General features: G+C 36.9%; 1 protein-coding gene across 1 annotated transcript in view; it reads right to left on the bottom strand.

The window, feature by feature from the left end:
• LOC148950856 (uncharacterized) overlaps positions 1-15834 on the bottom strand; it is a 198549-nt gene that overhangs the window by 120627 nt on the left and 62088 nt on the right. The window lies entirely within an intron of this gene.

The following is a 15834-nucleotide window of genomic DNA, read 5'->3' as shown; positions in this document are numbered from 1 at the left end:
CTCTTTTGAAGTCTCAAAAAATACAAAACTTTTTTTTTATTGTAGATCATGAAGATCAAACCGCGTGAAATTAAACCGTACAGTAGTTCACTGTTTGCTAATGCAAGAAGGACCAGGAGAGTAAATGAAAATGAAAAATCTGACGAATCCAACATATCTGATAGTCATAAAAATGAAAGAGAAATAGAAGCCCAGAGATCAGATCGCGAATTAGACACTGAATGCATTATGGATGAAACTCATAGATCCGACACTGGTACAGTTCAGGTATCATGCAATATTGCAAACTCCAGGAATGAAAAACGAGGTGATCTTATTTCTGATCTTAGTTCGGAAGATGAAAATTTTGCAGGTATTGAGAATGTGGATAAAAGGTCAGTAAAACGCCTAGGAAAACTGCTGTACCAACAGAAGTTTAGGGACGAATGGTTGCAAGATAGAGAACTGAAAACATTCATTACCCGGTGCCCTCTTGATTCAAAGTCGGCGTACTGCAAATATTGCAAAAAATGCATGAAAGGGTGTGTGTCTGTTCTTAAGAAACATGCTTCATGCCAAAGTCACGTGAAAAGTGTGAACGCTACCAAAGAAGAAGTTCATCTAAGATCTCTTCACTTCTGCAATTTCTGCAAAACAACTGCACGCAAACAAAGTTACAAATGCAGAACTACGTTTAGCCACCTACTTCTCTGTCGAAGACCTTCCTATTTTGAAAATGAACTCCTTAGAAAAGCTAGTAAAGTCAACTTTCAGTGACTCGGAATTTGCGTCTTGTATCAAGATCAAGAGAACCAAAGCAACTACCATCATCTCCAATGTAACTTCTTCATATGAAACAAAATTTATATCGAAGGAACTGAATAATGAATTTTTTTTCTGATTGCCGACGAATTGACAGATCGCTCGACAAAAAAGAGCCTAGTATTGATGGCAAATTATGTAAATGAAAACAAGGAAGCAAAGGAAGAATTTTTGGGGTTGCTGGAGGTGGATGATGCAAATTGGGAGGACCAGAGGAAACTGATCACTGATTATTTGGTCGCCATTAATGTACTAATTGGCATAGGACTTGAAAATACTTCTGTAAATATGGCCAAAGACAAAGGTTTAACCACCCTTTTAGTGCAAGAGGTACCTGGACTGTTTATACTTGATTGTATTTGCCACAACTTTGCACTATGTGCTTCCGCGGCGGCGAAACAACTCCATGGGCGTAGGGAGGGGGTAGCAGGGGGGCAGTTGCCCCCCCTAGACATTCAAATTTACATTAGATATGGCTGAAAAAGAAGATGGTACGAAAAGCAGTTGATAAAAGGCCCTCCATCACACTATCGACTGCCCCCCCCCCTAGACAATATACTGCCTACGCCCATAAACAAATCCCCAATGAACTGGAGAGTTGTTTGCGGGATTTAATTGTATTTGTCATGAATAGCCCAAAGAGAATGGATCAACTAGCAGAATATCATGAATTTTCCTATCTTCCAAATCACCGACTGCTCTCCATATGTGGTGTTTGCTGGCTATCTCTCTTCACTCTGCTATAGCGCGCATGCTTCAACAGTGGAGAGCGTTGCTACATTTTTTTTTCGAGGCATGCCTTAGATGGGGCTGTCAGTGAGAGATCCTATGTCGACAAAGCAAAGGCTATCTATGGAGCAATGTTGAACCCAGTGTTCAAGGCATACTTGTACTTCCTGAATTATATGCTGCCAAAAATAAACAAATTCAATGTGGAATTCCAAAGCGCAGGAACAAGCATTCATCTTCTTTTAGTCAAAGCCCGTGAGCTCTACGAGATAGTGCTTAGAGAGTTTGTCAAAACGGTAGTAATCAACCCTCAGGACGTTTTCGGAACCGTCCTAGTCCCTGAGAACTAGTTACCTGATGATATGCTTGCCTTTGCTGCAAATGTAGAAGTACATTTCACTGTGTTGCCTCTTAAACAAAAGGAACTCGATGCTTTCAGAAAGACAGTGAAAATATATTACATAGAATTAGCTGACCAGATACGTAAGTGGATTAGCTATCGGGATGAAACACTGTCTAATTTGAGAGCTCTTGATCGTCATGAAGCAATCTCTCCCGAGAGACAAATATTATCCATTGTGCCTCTGATGGTACGATTCGAAAAGGTAGCTTTCAGAACCTGCAAGACGGAGGGAGAGACGATGAAAAATGCGATAAATACACTCTGAATGGGAAGAGCTCTCGTCACGGAGGAAAACGATTCTCCGTCACGTTTCACAGTTGGACCTCGAAAATCCGTGCAAATTTTAGAAAGCTTTGTCCCTTTTTAAAGACGCTTCTGGAAATGAACTGTTTCCATACTTGCCAAAGTTCTTTCTGACTCTCTGCAGCTTGCCCCATTCACGTTCTTGAGCAAAAAAACAGTTCTCGATTTTGTCGGTCATAAGAACCAAAAATCGCAAAAAACTAAATATCTCGAGTGTTTTTTCCCTAATGAAAAAGAGGCAACTTGTCCTTAGGTCGTCTAGTGGAGTCCATGACTGGGTGATCCCTAGCGATTTGACTTAGGCTACCAAGGAATGGAAACAGGTGGATCCCTTCAGCCAGAATTCGACACTAGTCAATGCTTTAAATTCGGATGAGGACGAGGACGGGTAAAGCCTTCAATTCAAAATCCGTTGATTTTGAATTGAAGTTATCAAGTATTTTGCAATAGGTTGCATAGGTTGCATCAAGACGCTGGGTAATTGTAGACAGAGAAAAGCCAAGACAGATAGTCCATGTAATTGAGAGGCAAATGTTTAAATGGCTGGGGCACGGGTAAATGGCAGGAGTATGAATGACTCTCTTATTGGGCACATACTTGTCAGGTTAGTTTTTGGAAAGGCATGCCTACCTAGAGTCTTAGGCATGCTGATCAAGAATCTAAAAAAGAGGCAAACTTAAAAAAAAAAAAAAGTTTGTGTGTGCGACACAAAAAAAAGTGTGCGACTTTTTCGATTATGACCTCATGTTTTTCTTTTCAATTGAAAATTATTATTATTCACATGACCTGAATACTAGTGATAAAATATTATTTTTTAAACTAATTATTATATGTTATATAAGTTTTCTTTTTCTTGGTATACCTAATCCAATTAGAGGTGTGCGTTTCAACTTGCATAGTTGTTCAAATACCTCGGTAGCCGATTACGTCGTTTCCGTTTTGAAGTGACATAGATTGTATTGGTTTTTGATTCCCTAGAATACGAACGAGAAAGAATCCAGAAAAAATCAGCTAAAAAAAAATCATAAATTAATTGCTTTAAAATCTGCCAAACATCTTTGTAAGCAGCTTATCCCGAATTTAAAAACCAGCCTAATTAGTGTTTTAAAACTGGCAAATTTCCTCCTAAAAATGTAAAATTGAAGGGTTTAGATTTCAAACCTAAAAACCGAAACTGTGGGACAAATTTCAAAAGCCGTCACTTTCAAACACACCTCAGATTCTTAGCACTTCATCGCCTGAATTGCTTCGTGATGAGTTGTAGCTGTTTATCTTCGTTGATTGTTCTTTACTTTTTCAATATCTGAAGTAAAGTGCAGATTTTGTTCTGGCTTTGGGAAGTCATAGAGGTTTTGCGCCCAACTTATGTTAATTTCTGCTCGTTTTGAGTTTGACTCGGTTAAATATTGTAATTTCTGTTCGTTTTGGGTTTCATTTATTTTTCGGTGCTGATTTTGTGGTTTCACGCTTGGTAGATTTTTTGATTTTATTTTTGCTCATTTTTTTAATGGAGTTCTTTACTTTTCTTCGAAAAAATTATTTTGTGGAAAAAGTTTTTTAAATTAATTTCTGCTCGTTTTATATTGACATAGTCTCTTCAGGGAAAAATAAAATAATAGTTTAAATCTTTTCGTTTTTTAAGACTTTATAGTTTGGCCCGCAATTTGTATGCTGGAGAAAAATTTTCAGCAATTTTTAACAACATATACCTGATTAAAAATCTGGACACAAATAGTACTGTTTAATTTACTTTCATACCTCCTTTAGTTGACCTGAAATGGAAAAGTTGATACCATTCGCAAAAAAAAATCTCTCTACTTTCTTTGATAGCTTGGATACACTTACGCTATTTTGATTTGGTTAAATTTTAAGAGCAGAAATGGGAGGGTTGGCGTGGGAGGGTAGGAGTGGAAGAGGGATTACTTGCGCTCAAATCACCTCCGACTATTAAAAAGGGCATCAGCCCTTTCTATTTTCAATCGAATGAGCCCTTTTCGAAGTTCCCACGACAACTCCTTTGATAAGAAGTGCCCTGGTCTAAACAACAACAACAACAAAAAATAATAAATTATACCCACATCGATCTTTACTATAAAAATGTCAAGCCTTCCAATCACTTTTGACTATTAAAAAGGGCACTAGCCCTTTCGATTTCCAATCGAATTAGCCCTTTTGGAAACGACAACGCTTTCTATAAACACGTTATATGCCCCCAGGGCATAAATTACGAGCCTTACCCTAAGGTCTCTCAGGGTGGTTGTCATCCTCTAAGACCGAATTTCCAGAACTTTCAACTACGTTAAACAACAAGGCTATCTGAAAATTTTGACTGGATGTGTTTGGGGAAATGGTGGGCTTGAAAGGGGTGTTATTCGACCTCCAATCCCTCTCGACTATTAAAAAGGACAAAAGCCACCCCAATTTTCAATTGAATGAGCGCTTTTTCAAATCTCTACAACAACTTCTTCGATACGAAGTGCCCTGCTCTAAAGGTAAAAATTAATAAGTAATACATTGTGCCAACATCGTTCTTATATGCCCAGCAGGGCATAACTTAAAACCCTTGCCCTGAGGGTTGTGGGGGAGTATCCTCCTCTTTAATTAGTCCCCGTTTCTTGTCTCGTTCTCGAGTGTCCCCGTTCTTCACTTAAGCAGCGCGATCCTGCTGCCTATGATTTATACAACAACTTTCTATATAAGCTTTATATGTCCCCAGGGCATAACTTACAACCCTTGCACTGAGGGCCCTGAGGGGGTTATCATCCTAAAAGACCTAATTTCCAACACGTTCAAGGACGTTGAACAAAATGGATATCTCAAAATTATTGGATGTGTTTTGGAAAATGGCGGGCGTGAGAGTCACTATTCAATCACTTTCAATTATTAAAAAAGACACTAGCCCTTTCAATTTCCAATTGAATGAGCGCTTTTGAAGTTTCTACGACACCGCTTTCAATAAAAACGTAATATGCCCTAGGGTATAACTTCCAACCCTTGCCCTGAGGGCTTTGGGGGGAGGGGTTGTCATCCTGAAAGACCTAATTTCCAAAACTTTCAACTACGTTGAATAAAAAGGCTATCTAAAAATTTTGATTGGATGTGTTTGGGGAAAAGGTGGGCGTGAGAGGGGGGTTAGTTGCCCTCCAATCACTTTCGACTATTAAAAAGGGTACTAACCCTTTGAATTTCAAATCGAATGAGACATTTTTCAAGTTTCTACGACAAAGATTTCAATAAAATACGACAAAGATTTATATGCCCCAAGGGCATGACTTATAATCCTTGCCCTAAGGGTTGTGGGGGAGTGTCCTCCTTAAAAATATATTTTCTATCTGGAAATCAACTACGCTGAACAAAATGGCTATCTAAAAATTTGTATTGGATGTGTTTTGGGGAATTATGGGCGTGAGGGGAGGGGGGCTAATTGCCCTCTAATCACTTTCGACTATTAAAAGGGCGTGAGCACTTTGAATCTGCAATCGATTGAACTATTTCTAGAAGTTTCTATGGTATCGTTTTCTATAAAACCTTTTATGCCCCAGGGCATAACTTAAAACCCTTGCCATGAGGGCTGTGGGGGAGTGTCCTCCTCAAAAACAAATTTTCTATCTGGATATCAACTACGCTGAACAAAATGGCTATCTCAAAATTTGGATTGGATGTGTTTGGGGAAATGATGGGCGTGGTGGGGGGGGGGGGGGGCTTGTTGCCCTCAAATCACTTTCGACTATTAAAAAGGGCACTAGCCCTTTGAATTTCCAATCGAATGAACTTTTTTTGAAGTTTCTACGACAACGCCTTCTTTAAAAACTTTATATACCCCCAGGGCATAACTTAAAACCCTTGCCCTGAGGGTTGTGGGGGAGTACCCTCCTCAAAAATATATTTTATATCTGGAAATCAACTGCGCTGAACAAAATAGCTATCTCAAAATTTTGATTGGATGTGTTAGGGGGAATGATGGGCGGGGGGGGAGCTAGTTACCCTCCAATAACTTTCGACTATTAAAAGGGTACTAGCCCTTTGAATTTCCAATCGAATGAGCCTGTTTTGAAGTTTCTACGACAACACCTTCTATAAAAACTTTATATGACCCCAGGGCATAACTTAAAACCCTTGCTCTGAGGGTTGTGGGGGGAGTGTCCTCCTCAAAAACATATTTTATATCTGGAAATCAACTATGCTGAACAAAAGGGCTATCTCAAAATTTTGATTGGATGTGTTTGGAGGAATGATGGGCTAGGGGGGACTAGTTGCCATCCAATCACTTTTGATTATTAAAAAGGGCACTAGAACTCTCAACTTCTAATCGAATGAGTTCCTTTTGAAGTTTCTACGACGACCCCTTCCATATGAAGTGCCCAGCTCTATAGGAAAAAATAATAAATAGTACATTGTGCCAACATCGTTCTTATATGCCATGAGGGCATAACTTAAAACCCTTGCCCCGAGGTTTTTTATGGGGCATTGTCCTCCTCAAGCACATGCTTTCTATCTGGAAATCAACTACGCTGAACAAAATGGCTATCTAAAAATTTTGATTGGATGTGTTTGGGGAAATGATGAGCATGGGGGGGGGCTAGTTGCCCTACAATCACTTTCTACTATTAAAAAGGGCACTAGCCCGTTGAATTTCCAATCGAATGAGCCTTTTTTGAAGTTTCTACGAGAACGCCTTCTATAAAAACCTTATATGCCCCCAGAGCATAACTTAAAACCCTTGCCCCGAGGGTTGTGGGGGAGTGTCCTCCTCAAAAACATATTTTCTATCTGGAAATCAACTACGCTGAACAAAATGGCTATCTTAAAATTTTGATTGGATGTGTTTCGGGAAATGATGGGCGTAGGGGGGGGGGGGCTAGTTGCCTTCAAATCACGTTCGACTATCTAAAAATGCACTAGAGCTCTCAAGTTCCAACTGAATGAGCCCCTTTTTAAGTTTTTAATAGGACTACTTCTATATGTTTTACCATGCTCTAAAGGAAAAAAAATAATAAATAGTACATTGTGCTAACATCGTTCTTATATACCCCTGGGCATAACTTAAAACCCTTGCCCCGAGGGTTGTGGGGGAGTTTCCTCCTCAAAAACATACTTTCTATCTTGAAATCAACTACGCTGAACAAAATAGCTATCTCAAAATTATGATTGGATGTGTTTGGGGAAATGATGGGCGTGGGGGGGGGCTAGTTGCCCTCCAATCACTTTCGACTATTGAAAAGGGTACTAGCCCTTCGAATTTCCAATCGAATGAGCCTGTTTTGAAGTTTCTACGACAACGCCTTCTGTATAAACCTTATGTGGCCCCAGGGCATAACTTAAAACCATGGCCCTGAGGGTTGTGGGGGAGTGTCCTCCTCAAAAGCATATTTTCTATCTGTAAATCAACTACGCTGAACAAAATGGCTATCTCAAAATTTTGACTGGATGTGTTTGGTGGAATGATGGGCGTGGGGGGAGGGGCTACTTGCCCTTCAATCACTTTCGACTATTAAAAAGGACACTCAAACTCTCAATTTCCAATCGAATGAGCCCCTTTTGAAGTTTCTATGACGAACCCTTCCATATGAAGTGCCCTGCTCTAAAGGAAAAAAAATAATACATAGTACATTGTACCAACATCGTTCTTATATGCCCTCAGAGCATAACTTAAAACCCTTAATCCGAGAGTTGTGGGAGTGTCCTCCTCAAAAACATATTTTCTATCTAGAAATCAACTACGCTGAACGAAATGGCTATCTCAAAATTTTGATTGGATGTGTTTGGGGGAATTATGGGCGTGGAGGGGGGGGGGCTAGTTGCCCTCCAATCGCTTTCGACTATTAAAAAGCGCACTAGCCACTACAATTTCCAATCGAATGAGCCCTTTTCGAAGTTTCTACAACATTTCCTTCGATACGAAGTGCCCGGCTGAAGAAAAAAAACACACATTGTGCCCACATCGTTCTTTACTTTGGGAGCGCTAGCGCGCTGCCTGTGACTAACAACTGATGGTCAATATTACTAGTATTATTTCTGTGAAAACGTTCTGGTGGATTGGTAGGATCTACGACAAATATTTTAGATCAAAGCAATTCACCAAATTTCCAAAAAAACGTGCTGACGCATCCACGTTTCATCGTTATTTGAATTTCCCGCCCAGGAATTAACGTCATACTTCGCAGCCATATAGCGCGTCCAGACTATCCAATTTCTGGAAAATGGGACTGAAATCTGGAAAAAGGAATAGTCGTTCAGAATAGCCGGTTTTTTTTTCCAAAACTTGGTGTTTTTTTTTTCAGAAGATATCTGTACAGATTTATTGGTGCTATCCTTATCAAATCTGTTTTTCCAAGCCAAAACCTATAGAAAACAAATTTAGAGCCTCAGTTAGACAATTTATCTTTTTCCTTCTATTCAAACACATCTTAGACAAATTTTTATTTATCACATATCGTGTCTAATCGTTTCCTTCTGACATTTTTTCCAAAAAAGGTGTCCACACTACCATTTCCGTCCCATTTTTACCATTTTCTGACCCTTTGATTCTTCCTGCCCGGAAAACGTAAAAATTAGATAGAAGACCTGTCTACATTCCAAGATTTCCATCCCATTTTTCCAGAAAATGGATAGTCTAGACGCGCTAATATTCAATATCGCTTGACAAGCGGTAAAAGTTTCCTTTTATCACATCTTCACACGTCCCTTTCCCTTTTACCATACCTGCTTTTCTGTTTAGCAAAAGTCTCGCCAATCAAGAAGCGGACAGCGGAACTATCATTCTTACAAAAGCATCCTTTTGAAATAAGTATGCTTTTGAACAGAATAAGTATAATGCCGTACGCTTTTTAATTACCTTTTCTGAGATTAACTTTGCCCGAGGCATTGCACGGGGTAAAATTAACTACAATGACAAGAAAAGAAAATCATTGCTGTTTTTGTTCCGTACTCACCGCTCGTCATTACAATGGTGTCGAATTTTCAAAAGTCAAATCCCTAGCGAAAAACTCATTGCCTCAGCGAACTAACGCAAATCCAGAGGGAACAGACTAAAACAGATAATATTCAGGATATCGTACAGAAAAAAAAATAGTAGACTATCAGCCAAAATCGTTTTAAAATCTCTTTTTAATGAGAAAATCCTGGTTTTTAGCAAAAAATCCCGGACTGCATAAAAAAATTCCCAGAAAACCGCGATTAATCCTGGACAGTGGTAACCCTGATGTCAATACTGCGAATTAATTCATGGGAATAGCACCCTAATGTATGCTAATTGATGAAGATCAGGATGTCGATCTTCAGTCAGTTCAGCATTTCAAAAATTATACATTACTGTAATATGACAAATCTGAGGTAATAAGGGAATTAGCTCGTTATTATCTTTTTGTCAAAATAAGTTTGTATAAACAATTTATTCAAATTTATTTCTATGTTACTATAAAAAATTATTTAATAATTGTATCGGATTTGACTGTATTTTGTAAAATATTGTTTTATTAACAATTATAAAATACAGTTCCAAACCCATAAATTAAGAGTGAATTTTTCAATTTATTGCTTTAAATTTTTGGCATTTGAAATGTTTCTGAATGGCTCTTTTTTTATAAGCCGATGTGAATAGGAGAACAGCTGATGATTGAGCATTTCTTTATTAAGCAAAACATAAAAAGATGTCAGAGTAATTTGAAACGTTTCAGAATTATTTGAAACCATTGATATGCTATTTTCAGCTAGTATGAACCATCCAAAAGGATAATTTGATAGCCCCAGATGCATTTATTTATATATAAGTTTTACTTGAAAACGCTGCCATATTTTTTTAATGTTGAGAATTAGCAACTTGGGATTTTTTCCCCATAAATAAACAATCTAGATAGGTCAAAAGGTTGAAAAATTCGTCCAAGCATTGAATTTGGCAAAAACCATATATTTAATAAAACCCACGGCTTAAGTATGGATTCTGGCTAGAAAAAAAAATTAGTAACGAAGAAAACGCAGTATTTTTTTCTCCAGGATTCTCTATTTGGCGAAACATTTAATTATTTCCAGCTTGAGGAATTACATGAGGTAAATTTGTTTAAGTATTGAGTTTGGCAAAAATCATGTATTTAATAAAACCTACGGCTCATGTATGGATTCTGTCTAGAAAAAAATAGCAATGAAGAAAACGCAGCGTTTTTTTGCAGGATTTTCTGTTTGGCGAAACATTTAAATAGTCCCAGCATGAGTAATTAAGGCAAGATTCTGAAGATGTCCGTTTTAAATTACTATATGGACTACATATTCCTCAGAATGAAAAAATTGAAAACAATGATCAATTTAGTATCAAAAAGTCCATTGTTTTTTTTTGTGCAGCAAACCTCGAAAACTTGAAGAGGAATTTTCGAGGTAGTAGCGGTGGTAATTGTAGTAGTATTGGTAGCATGCATGTATTGCCATTTTGATCATCTCCCTATCATTTCCTGAGTTTTCCAAATTAATATACTCACTTATTCCTGTGTTACTGCAGTAAAGTAACTTTAGGTGGGTTCTATTCTGACCCATGAAGGCTAGGTTTGACAACTGTTCTGACATTACACCCTTTTGACAGTAGAGATGACCCTATAACTCCGATCACGCACCCCTGCTGCCACCTACAACTTTTTTTTACATAATTTATGTCTGTTTGTTGTCAGTGAGAATGGAAAAACAGGAATTTTGTCACATTTATGTCTGTTTTTTTGGATGGTTAGGTGTGTTGGTCGATTTATTTGATGTTTTTCATGTATTTTTTATGGTTTTTGTAAGTGACAATTTGAAAAACAGTACTCTTTTAACATTTATAGATGTTTTTATGGTTTTTGTCAGAGATAATATGAAAAAACAGGAATCTTTTCACGTTTATGGATTTTTTTACGGTTTTTGTCAATGAGAATTTGAAAAGACAGTAGATTTCTCACATTTGCGTCTTTTTGTTTTCAGTGAGAATTTGGAAACACAGAAACTTTCTCACTTTAGTGGATTATTGAGTCTAATGGGAGCAGGTTAATGACACTTCCTTCTTGTTGTTGCTCGAGGCAAATGTTCTGATCCAGAAACAGTATTTGTTGCTATTTCTCGAGACAAAAATTATGAGTTTCCAGGAAACTGTTAGATCACGTGTTTCCTTCTCAGCCAATCAGAGGGCTTGCTTACATATTAGCGGCGGAGGGACTATAAGGAAAGGATTTTTGCTATAGTTTTATTAGTCTGTGAATAGAATTCACTAAGTTTTTAGTTAGCAGTGTAATAACATGAGTGAACAAGATGAGTTAGAAATATCCTTTTATTGCAACTATTCTATTTGTAAAGGACATTTTCATGATTTTGAACATTCTCATGAACCTATTGCATGTTTAGACAGCATAGAGACAGTGATAAAAGTGAAGAATCTGGAGGAAATGAGAAGAAAAATTATATGTGATACGGAAATAATTTTATACCGATTGCAAGTAAGCTCCTATAAAAGAAGGGTTCATATGACAGAAAAGGAAGATCGAAAGAAGAAGAGACTGGGAAAAGAGGACTTTCTCTATAGTGTAAATGACAGCAGTGAAAACCCAATGAAAAATGTATATAGTGCAAGATATAACACTGTATATTATGATGAATATGTTCTAAGAGAAGCGAAAAAGTGACCCTTCAAGAGACAACATAAGAGGTCATTCTACGAAATGGATTTTAAACAACGAAAACCGTGGTGGAAGAGTTCTCATATATGATTTAACGATAAATCTAATTATTGATATGCATAATGAGTTTAATATTATAATCATACAATAAATTTGATTGTACTATATTTATTTTCTCATACTAGATATGTATAGAATAAGGATACCAACAGAGACTTCTTTACATGAATAGTTCAGTTTTATTAAGAAAGTATTATCAGTACACAACCAAGTTTTCTATCAATGATAAAAAAATAAATGATTCTTCTAAATATTTTTATTCATTTGTCACATCGATGTATATAACGCTTTTTAAATATAAAATATCATTATCATCATCATCAACCTCCTCCTCAATAGTAAGTTCCTCAATTTGAGGATGAGGTATTGTAATTATTTGTATGCTGTCATCTTCGTCACTGACTATTTCAATATTTCTCAAGGAGGGCATATCTACATATAGACAATCATCATCCTCGATACACATTCTTCCAGAAGGCCCTCTCCTCAATAGATCATCTGACGTGTAAGATAATCCTTCAGATGTATAGCGGACTTCCATCATATCATCAGCATCATCAATGCATATATAACACAAAAGAATTTCCTCCTCATGAGTGAGGTCACTCTCGCTCCAAACAATCTAAAAGATTGACAACACTATGATCAAATCCTAAAGTTTACGATCAAAAACCTGTATTAGTTCAGATTTTACGGGAATAGTTTATTTTCGAACCAAAAAAATGTATTTACCATAATTTTCTTAAAAAAAAATAGAGTTCTGGTGCAGCGGTGAGTTGTAGTAGTGGTAGTAGTAGTAGTAGTTGAACTAAAAATAACGACACTATTAAAATTTTAGATGAATTTATCTCTCTTTGGGCAACTAAATACAGTAATAAGATATGATAGCGTCAACAAAGTGAAAATCCGCATAAGAACTCCAAACAGTTTCGATGTATATTTTTCTAACAGTAAATGCTTTTAGAAATGAACTAAAATTAACATTCTACCTCACATAAACTTTCTTAGTAAGAATCTTTTAGGAATGATTGGGTGGAAATTTGAGCTATGTCAGCACATAGCAACAATAATTAGCAGCAGAAAACAATAATTATTTATTATTTTTCCAAGTACATAGAGATCCAGAATTTCTTAAGTGATTCTTTGATGCAAGGTGTTTCAGATTTAATTGAAAAAAACTTTTTCGCTTCCTGACCAAAGGTCTGCGTTGCGCAGATACCAATATCCTAAATCAATGCCTTCGGTCGGGAGTGCAATGCGTGGTTGGGGGACCAATCATCTGACGTTTCCCGTGTTTTCCCCCCAGATTTCTCTAGGTACCCATTTAGAGCTGGGTCGACTGTGGCTGAGCTTACAGGGTCACGACATTTACCCCCATTCCAAACCAAACAAACAGCGAAACCAGGACTCAAACTCCTGACCACATATAAACTCATATGATTTCTAGTCTGAAGCGCTAACCACTCGGCTGGGAATTGGAATGGGAAATCCCCCCCCCCCCCACCCCTAAAAATGGAGCCCATGAAATCATGAAGAAGGTAAATACACTTATTTTCATAAGTATATGCCTTTGATGTTAATGAATTTATAATCAATTTTAGAAATTAATTAATTGAATTAGTTTATTTGTATAAATGATTTTTAAACATTTTTTTATTTTGAACTCTTTCCACATAGCAAATATTTTTCATAGTTAAGAGGGGAGGGATACTGTTAGATTTGGCAAACTGAGATTCATAACTATAATGTCCTTATAAAAATAAGGCCTCAATTGACGGTTGTATATCTAATTTGGAATGGAGAGGGACTGATCTACAGAATTGATATTTTTACAGCCATAGAATAACTAGACAAAAACATTCAGATTTTCCCACAGTTAAGGGGAGAGAAGTAAAGGTCAACTGCGAAGATATTTAGTCTAAGAAACTAGAATATAACGTTACAACCCTTCGCTAATAACTAGTGAAAACCAAGAACTCAAACGCAGATGGACTACTGTTCGCTATTTACTACATTGCAGCTACTACTGCAACCATGATAACTTGATAATCATTTCTAATTTTAACAATTGCTTGCATACATCTTTCAAACATAATAAACTCAGCCTTGGAGAGATTTGGGATTGAACACCAAATTAAACAAATGAGAGACAAACAAGGTTAAAATAATTTATCCCGAGCTTGAATGATATAGCCTCCTTTGAAGTTGCAATCCTCTTTAAGAATCGACAGATTGTTAATGCTTAAACTTTTACGTTTCTTATAAATGTAATAAACAGGATTACTTAATATTTTTCAATATAACCATAATTTTCATGTCTAAAATTCATCAATTAGCCGGAAACTTGTTTTTTTTTTACACACGGGGCGAGATTTAATGTCCCTGGTAGAAGTCTATACAAGATTTAATGTCCTTGGTAAAAGCATACATGAGATTTAATGTTCTTGGTAAAAGTCTGTACGTAATTTAATGTCCAGTTTTTATAAAGGGGGGGGGGAATTAAGTGGTATTAATGAAAATGATGATAATCAACCGAAAACCGTCAACGAGAACGCCGATTAACCATCACCAAAGTGTCACAATGCCGTCAGTGTGTCAACACCCCTCGGAAAAATAGGGGGGTAATGGTCAACTGCGAAGATATTTAGCCTACAGAAAAAAATTGCTCATTGTTCCTTTAGTAGCCACGCAATTAGACTAAAAATTATGATATTTATGCACAGTTTCAACTAACTACGGCTAAGTATGTTAATGGTGAGCCATTTTCTTGCGAGAACACAAAATCAGAACACACACACACAAAAAATTACACACACACAAAAACTTACACACACAAAAAAACTTACACACACAAAAAAATTTACACACACTCAAAAAATTACCCACACACACAAAAACTTACACACACACAAAAAACTTACCCAAACAAAAAGAAACTCACACACACACACACACACACACAAAACTAACACACACAAAAAATTACACACACACAAAAACTTACACACACAAAAAAAATTACACACACACAAAAATTTACACACACACACACAATCATACAAAAATTACGATATTTATGCACAGTTTCAACTAACTAAGGCTAAGTATCTTAAAAGGCGAGGTATTTTTCTTGCGAGAACACAAAAAATCATTAAGTGGTATTAATGAAAATGATGATAATCAACCGAAAACCGTCAACGAGTACACCGATTAACCATCACCAAAGTGTCACAATGCCGTCAGTGTGTCAACACCCTCGGAAAATAGGGGGGTAATGGTCAACTGCGAAGATATTTAGCCTACAGAAAAAAAATTGCTCATTGTTCCTTTAGCAGCCACACAATTAGACTAAAAATTATGATATTTATGCACAGTTTCAACTAACTACGGCTAAGTATGTTAAAGGTGAGCCATTTTCTTGCGAGAACACAAAATCAGAACACATACACACAAAAACTCACACACACACACACAAAAAACTTACACACACAAAAAATGACACACACATAAAAACTTACACACACACACACACACAATTAGACAAAAATTACGATATTTATGCACAGTTTCAACTAACTACGGCTAAGTATCTTAAAAGGCGAGGTATTTTTCTTGCGAGAACACAAAAAATCATTAAGTGGTATTAACGAAAATGTTGATAATCAACCGAAAACCGTCAACGAGAACTCCGATTTAACCATCACCAAAGTGTCACAATGCCGTCAGTGTGTCAACACCCCTCGGAAAATATGGGGAGGGACTGAGTTACTCAGAATCTAGAAGGACATATTTTTTCACTGGAAATAACAAAATTGATATTTTTCAACGACAAATCCCGAGACAAATCAACGAGAAATTTTCTTTCTAGTCTTGCATATCAAAAGTTAAAAACCATAGTTTTCACGCCCC

This window comes from Artemia sp. Qi Xiang Cuo, chromosome 6 (assembly GCF_049724085.1).
Source record: "Artemia sp. Qi Xiang Cuo chromosome 6, ASM4972408v1, whole genome shotgun sequence".
In the NCBI taxonomy this organism is placed as follows: domain Eukaryota; kingdom Metazoa; phylum Arthropoda; class Branchiopoda; order Anostraca; family Artemiidae; genus Artemia; species Artemia sp. Qi Xiang Cuo.
The sequence above is the reverse complement of the archived record's forward strand: the minus strand, read 5'-3'. Positions and strand labels throughout refer to the sequence as shown.